Source organism: Rhipicephalus sanguineus, chromosome 5 (assembly GCF_013339695.2).
Source record: "Rhipicephalus sanguineus isolate Rsan-2018 chromosome 5, BIME_Rsan_1.4, whole genome shotgun sequence".
In the NCBI taxonomy this organism is placed as follows: Eukaryota; Metazoa; Arthropoda; class Arachnida; order Ixodida; family Ixodidae; genus Rhipicephalus; species Rhipicephalus sanguineus.
This window is the reverse complement of record NC_051180.1, coordinates 46,391,235-46,398,547: the sequence shown is the minus strand read 5'-3', so window position 1 is coordinate 46,398,547 and position 7,313 is coordinate 46,391,235. Positions and strand designations below refer to the sequence as shown.

General features: G+C 44.1%; 1 long non-coding RNA gene across 1 annotated transcript; it reads right to left on the bottom strand.

The window, feature by feature from the left end:
* Positions 1 to 3,929: 3,929 nt before the first annotated feature.
* LOC125758715 (uncharacterized) lies at positions 3,930 to 7,121 on the bottom strand. The gene is made up of 4 exons (XR_007416346.1): positions 6,610 to 7,121; positions 6,472 to 6,543; positions 4,456 to 4,520; positions 3,930 to 4,087 (listed from the first exon to the last, which is right to left on the bottom strand). It is a non-coding gene; the product is annotated as an uncharacterized LOC125758715 (long non-coding RNA).
* Positions 7,122 to 7,313: the final 192 nt, after the last annotated feature.

Sequence of the window (7,313 nt, the reverse complement as noted above, 5' to 3'; positions counted from 1 at the left end):
CAAACAATCGACGCTCTCATTTTGTCCTTATCTAAACCAGGAATTCGTAGCCAACCGGAAGTGTTTCTGGTTAACCTCCCGACCTTCTCCTTTTTCTGTTTCCTTCCTTCTTCGTATAACGGAAACCACATGGCGTTCTACCAACACGGACTGACGCAGTTCACAAGCACATTGTCTTCTATCGAAGTTTCTATGCTTCTGAAGATATAAATATATAAATAAACGTACTCTTTTAAAAATATTTGACTACAGATGCATGCACAAAATAACACACGCAGATTGAGACATGTCGCTGCTTTGCTCAATCTGCACGTATACTTCGTCTCTTGTGAGTAATGTACTCCTGCGCTCAATCGATATCAATTCGTGCACTTGTGGTTCTATTATAGGCATAAAAGCATAAATGAGTCGTAACTGTAAGTTTGATCCTTGTGGTATAGGTAACTGAGAATCTTCATTCGGTCTTTTCTTTTTCCATATCTTTCCAGAGTGATGGGTAACAATGAACTGGGTCTGTAAATCCACGGTTAATTTCCCTGCATTTCCAACCAAATGAAGCCAACGGAAAATTAGGCCAGGGAATGTATAGGGGACGTTAATTGTTGTCTTAAACTGTAGTGTAGTAGTAATTACGTAAATTGAAGTAAATTAAAGTCAACGAAAAAAATCACCCTTTCCGTCGGTGGGATCCGAATGCTCCACCGATAGACCGTTTCCAAGCAATGCCAGAACGCCCGCAGGCGCGCGGAGCACTGTGGGAAAAGTGTGTACGTTGAGCGAGCCGGCCGTTCGGTCACCCGCAGCTCGTTGGCGCCGTGGGAGCACGAAACGAAAAAAAAAAAAGAAAAACACGTCGCCACTGCCACTGCTTGACTATACTTACATTGTAAATGCTACACATATCCGAACGCATCTGCATGTACCTCTACGCACGAAATGTGAAAGGAATAATGCAGCCAATCATAGGCGGGCGCAAAGAAGAGAGGGGCGCAAAGTCTGCCCCTTTAACAGGGAAGGAAGGGGCGCGGGGTGGCGCGATGAACCTTCGCCTACCCTGAAGGGGAACCCTGCGCACGCCTATGCAGCCACTGTAGGTATTACCTAAAGTCCCTAGATTTGTCCTTTTTAAAGGGAAAATCTAGGGACTTTAGTATTACCCATTGGATGTATAGCGGAAGTAGCAGTTAAGCAGAATGCGTGTTATCGCGTTCCGATACCGTAAAGACAGTAAGTAATATGAGCTGGAACACCGAATTCATGTTTATTCAACGATTACTTGCAATGTGCTGATACGAATGTGACGTATGGAATAGCCAGACATATATTTCCCCTTGAGCATTTGGTGTCATGAACAGTTTTGCGCTTGCCAACTGATCTTAGCCGCTGTGGCCCTTAAACGGCACACACATGTCACGAACGCCGTTCCCATTTAGGTAAATACATACACCACTCAGCTCCATATATTATACACATTCGCCACAACTACTAGCACTTTGCAAGCATCCGCATCGGTGACCTTCTTCGGCAGCCTTTTATCGGCGGAAACTGGCAAAACCCCGCCGACTTCCTTTGCGCTTCGTTAAATATGAGCTCCACATTTCGCAACCTGTCGGCCACTGTGAAATGCACACAGGGAACTTCCAACCATAGGTCGTATAGAAGGAAGTGATAGGGCAAAGGAAACGAAGCGACGCCGCCTGCCATGAGGGATCGAAGCGCAGCATCGCGTTTTGGAAATGGCTACGGGGCACCAAGAATTCTTTACGCTGCAACCGTGTTGCCCGGACGACAGCAATATCCGATCTGGCGACCAGGAATGCACAGCGTTCTCGTCCAACACGTCCCGGTCCTTGCTTCAAACAACGGTACTGTAGCCGGTTTCGGACATCTTTGCTCTGGACATTTTGTGGCTGTGTGTGCTTTAATGTATACTCTGACGCACCAGCACTTTTCTCATATTAGCTGTCCATTCATACAAGGTTTCCGACGCATCTACGCAGCATATGGGTTAAGGTTATCGACAGCTAATCGGTGTGTCGATTCAGGCGCTAAACGTGAGTCGATCGTAACGCCTTGTGACTCACCCACTGTCTGTTATCCGGCGAGTGTTGTTCATGGTGTCAACCGTGCTCGTTTTCTGTGTGACAGTATATATAGCGAAATACTTCAGATTACCGTGCAGGTGCTTTTTGTGAAAGCCAGTGAGTAATTCAAGCATTTAGTTTATAAAGACAGCCTCCAGTAGATAACGTAAAAATTCAGATGACTCGGAAAAGTGGATGTAAAAATAAAATCCGGAGAAAGGCAGGAAAGTTAACCAGTGCTGGTTCTGGTAGGCTTTCCTGCATGGTTAAAAAAAGGTTAATGATAGAAAATGAGGATCATGAACAAAATAATTACACCGGTGAAATCGAAGTCAATGTGAGCACTGCTTTCATTTGAATCAAGTTACTAACAGAGTGGAATTTTTTCGGGTTAGGATTTCATGAAAGGCATATGGGCAATACAAGAAAACCAAGTAAAAGCGAATTCTGCATAGTACGGCAATTGCAGTAAGTGTAAACTCGGTGCATGCCATTAAAGAGGCACATTTTCTTGTACATATAGGTTTCAGTCCAGCCTCTCAATAAGTCTGATTGCCCGTGTTGCCTGATGATTATAGGATGCTGCCGTATATAAATCGGTCACATGGTGCACGTTAGTTGACTGTCTTGAATCCTCAAGCGTATACAAGTAATGGGTGGTGTGAGGGCAAGTCAGGCCCGTTGCCTACAAAGATATGTGCAGTGCATTCACAGTGCCCTGGTAACGTATTTATTCACGTAAGCTGACATGAGAGCTTTACACAGTTTGGAGCTCAGGTACGCGACTTTTTTTTTTCCGCAGCTAAGGGTCTTTAACGTGCAGGTGAAGTTTAACATTGAAATACGAGAGTGAAAAATCTGTCACCTCGCGCGAAATCCTTATCTGTACTCACCTTCGTCGGCTAAGGGCGGTACGTCGATATCAAAGTGCACAGGTAATCTATGACTCACGAGCTGTGAGGATGTAGCTAGCAGCACCGAGATAAGCAGAAAATAGAACGTCGGCACTCAACGCGTTGCAGCCGAGAGTGGAAAGATCCAAACTAAACTTAAATTCGTACATTCCAGCTAAGTCTACCAAAAGCCGAGTTTATAATGAAAATATCTGAGGTTTAACGTCCCAAAACCACGATATGATTATGAGAGACGCCGTAGTGGAGGGCTCCGGAAATTTCGACCACCTGGGCTTCTTGAACGTCCCTTATGAAAATGTGAGACGAGTTCAAAAAGAAAGTCTAATGACTTCTGACATTTCAGTCATTTGACGCTCTAATGTGTCCCTTTAGAATTTTGTAATGTATTTGAAATGCCATTCAAAAACATATTGGCCGATCATTCTGATGCGTATTAACATGTGATAGTCTGATGCGGATTAACATGTGATAGTCCGATGTGTATTAACATGTGATAGTCTAGTGAGCATGAAACGACCTTTGACATCAACACTCATTTGATTCTCTAATGTATTTCTTCAGAATTGTTTTAATGTACTCATAATGTCATTCAAAAACATATTGGCCACCGTCATTCTAATGTGTCCTTATGAGTGACTTTCTTGTGAGTATGAAACATCCTGTTTGCAATGACCCTCGGCCAAGCTTGTGCTTCGTGGCCAATGACATTCATAACATTCCTGAAACAGAACTATTACAGTGCATGATAAGATTTATGATATGTCCGGATGATAGTGCGGAATCACATATTAGTTGTGCCTGACAATGTGTTTGCTGGTTGATACACATGCAGCCAAGCATCATACAAAAGTGCATGTATGCACCTTCTACGACACTTGTGCTGTACAAAGACATTTCTCAACAAAAGAAAATGGATAAAAACATTTATTGACTGGGAAACATGCAGAGGTTAAATGAAAGAAAAATATGGTGTACACCTGTCATATCTTCGTTTCGTTTAATCTGTCTACTTAACATTGATGACAGATTGCTTTTGATGCGCAGGGTCCTTGTAGGGAATCCATGTATGTGTATCCATGCATGTGTATCCTGCACGAAAGATCGCAGTAAATATTAAGAGTTGCAAAGAAAACTTTATCCAACACATCGTGCACCTTAGAACACTTAGATGTACTGCCAAGGCCCCGTGCAGGTAGTTGACAAAAAGCACTTTGTGAAGTTAGAGTTAGTCAAAGTTGCATCTTATATCGCATTTCCAATAGAAACTTTCAGCAAATCCTGTAAGAAAACAGGAAAACAACACAGAAGGGTCAAGTCCAGCATCAAGTATACATTAATGGAGTTACGTCTAGGGTCTTGTTTCTTTGATCTTAGAATTCCCTCAAAAAAGTTGCAATAGGTTCATGAGCAGGCGCAACATGTCGAAGCTTTTTGTAAAGATTGAAACAAATGCCTACCATAAAATATAAGCTCGACCAGGCTCACAGGTAGAACGCTCCCATCTTCGTCTGCAAGCTGTCGTCTGCTTCAGTTCCACGAACAGGTGAGATCACCGGGTACATATGTTAAGGATACCAGAAAACATTCATGAGTTGGCGCACCACACAGACCTTACAGCTCACACACAATACATACAATGTATTCAGGCAAGTCTATGTTTATATACCAGCAAGGGCCTTGAATGATGGACTCAGATTGCGCTATAAGAACAAGTATAACCTGAGCAACGGCTCATGGCAGACAACTGTAATGGTGCCATTGCAAGCCGAACTTCAGAAACTTATGTACTTAGTAAACACTATGTGGTTGGAGAACGCAGATTACGATATAGGTCATTTAAATGACGAAAATTACATCAACTCTGCTACACAATATAAAATGCATAAATTGATAAAATAAGAGTATGTGTGGCCCATGTGCACACTCCATAATGCCGAGCTTTACATATTGTATTATATGATGAATTTGAGCCGTTTAGGAAAGTAATTCTAGTCGTGTTAAAGCCAATCAATGCCTGGAATATCGGCTTGAATTGTAGTGCTGCAAGCCATAAAAAAAACCGTTAACCACTTTTGTCAGCCTTCTCTAAACTTCTGCACACATAGTTACATATGAGAATTTAGATTTGTTTCCCATAATAATTACTTCATAAAATTAAAGTAGCACTCTCACAATGAATGCTACGTCTTAGTCGCACAACCTGCAAATAAGAGCGCTTTTTCAGTTTCATGCTGCCTTAAGAAAAGCTCACAAAAGAAACATGAACTTTAGATAAGCACATAATTGAGGTGTGCTTTTGCCACCCCAGCACAGTGGATAAAAAGCTCTTGGAACAGTGCTGCTTAACCATTACAACAACTTCTGTTAATATAAACCAGTATGCTTCAGGAAACAATATAAGACGGGAAAAATATTTCACATCATTTTTCTCAAACACAAATATTGCAACAAAGGGCACCTTGCCAAACGCAACTGGCACATTTGTCTAGAATGATAATTATATACGTCTTGTGCTCTTTCAAATTACTGTACACATGGTGTTAGTACCAGAATATAACGTAATTCACTGACTTGTATTATCTTCAAGTGGGTTCACCCAACGCAAGTTCGTTTCTCGTAGCAACGACCTTGCACAGTCAGATTAAAATCCTAACCATAGTGCAACTAACTTCTAACAAAAACAAGCGCGGTGCAGTAGTCGCGGAGAAAGCCACAAACACACGCCACTGAAGAGCACCGCGCGCGCATGTGCAGCCGCAGCGTGTTTTTATATCTTCCTCCCCGCGTACTACATGCCAATTATTACTGAGTTTCCTGAAAAGTTACTTCATTTGTACCTGCATCATGAGAAGGCTAGGCGATAAGCCATCGTACAAGTAGCTTCAGGCGATGATCTCGTGCAGTATACAGCTGTAGTCGATTTCAATAACTTTCGACGACGCTAAGAAGTTTATTTACAGAATCACAACTCGGATACAAAAATCTTGCAAATTATTCTTCCTTCGGTTTACGATCGCTTCTGAGCGGCGGAATGCCAAGAGCGGGCCACTTTCTCTCTCTCCTCGGTCGCGACCCGTCCCCTCTCCGGGAAAGAGCCATGCTCTCAGTCCTTCCCTCCTACCTCACCTCCCCCCTCCGGTCCCCTACGCCACCTACGCCCAAAAGGGCGAGTGTTGCCCTCCCTGCGACACATACATCGCGCAGGCGTCCCCAAGGTCAACCAGTTCCCGAGTAGAGGAGCAGCAGCGGGAAGCGGGCGGGCCGAGCGACAGGCATTCTTGGAATCGAAAAACAGCCAAGGAAGAAGAGCGCCATGACAAGAAACGCTTGCGTTACAGAAGCGAGCGGAGTATCGCGCAAAGCAACGCGCCTTCATCCACCCGTTGCAGTTGTAGGTAGTGAACGCACATGGTGAGTGCTTCATACAACCGTATAAAGTGCACAGAAAGCATTGAGCATAGCGTAAAACATACCTGTCTATCATCCTTCCTCTGGCCATCATCCCCGCAGAGTGAACACACCGCCCAGACGATCACACTCGGTTCCTGCGTAAAAGACGTCATGTAATGAAGTAACCTAGCTGTGTAATTCAGAAATATTCCAGAACTTACCAAAATCAGGCATCCACTGTGCACTCTTCAGCTTTACAGTCCACAATGTACCGTACACTCGGCGACAGTCTTGTCAAAAGGCTGCTGTACGTCCGCACTCGCCTTCAGTCACGAGACTAGGACCTAGATCGTCTTGGAAGGTACACTTGACATTGAATCAAGTAACCAACGTGCATAATCGATAAACGTGGTAACGAAGCATTGCAGAACACAGCATGGCACACACACACACAAACCGCGCGCACCGTGCACCCGTCAAACAACTAAAGCGCCCCCAAGGACAACTTTTCTTGGCAATGAAGGGAAGGCTACGGGGGCGGAGCTACTGCACATGTACTGCTCCGCGAAATAGTCCGGTTCGGCGCGCGTTTCGAATTTAGTTTTGGTTTGTGAACCTTCCGTACCTCATGTGACGGCCATTTCATTGTTCGAGCGGCCGTCTCAGGCTTATACAGCCATTTGCTAGTGAAATTCGTCAGAAGCTCCCTAGGCGAGTCGTCGGGAAAGGTGGAGGGTGACGAGCGCTCACTTGAAGACGAAGGCGCTATTTTGACTGTGAGGTGCACGTAAAAGGTGCGACGTTTTCACAAGTGCAAAAACGCGAAATGACGCTGCATGAATCAAAACAAATATAAATATCTCATTGGTGCGCGCTGACCCTCTCTTCAAACAGCGCTCCGTAGAAAATAAAGCAATGTTGTTGT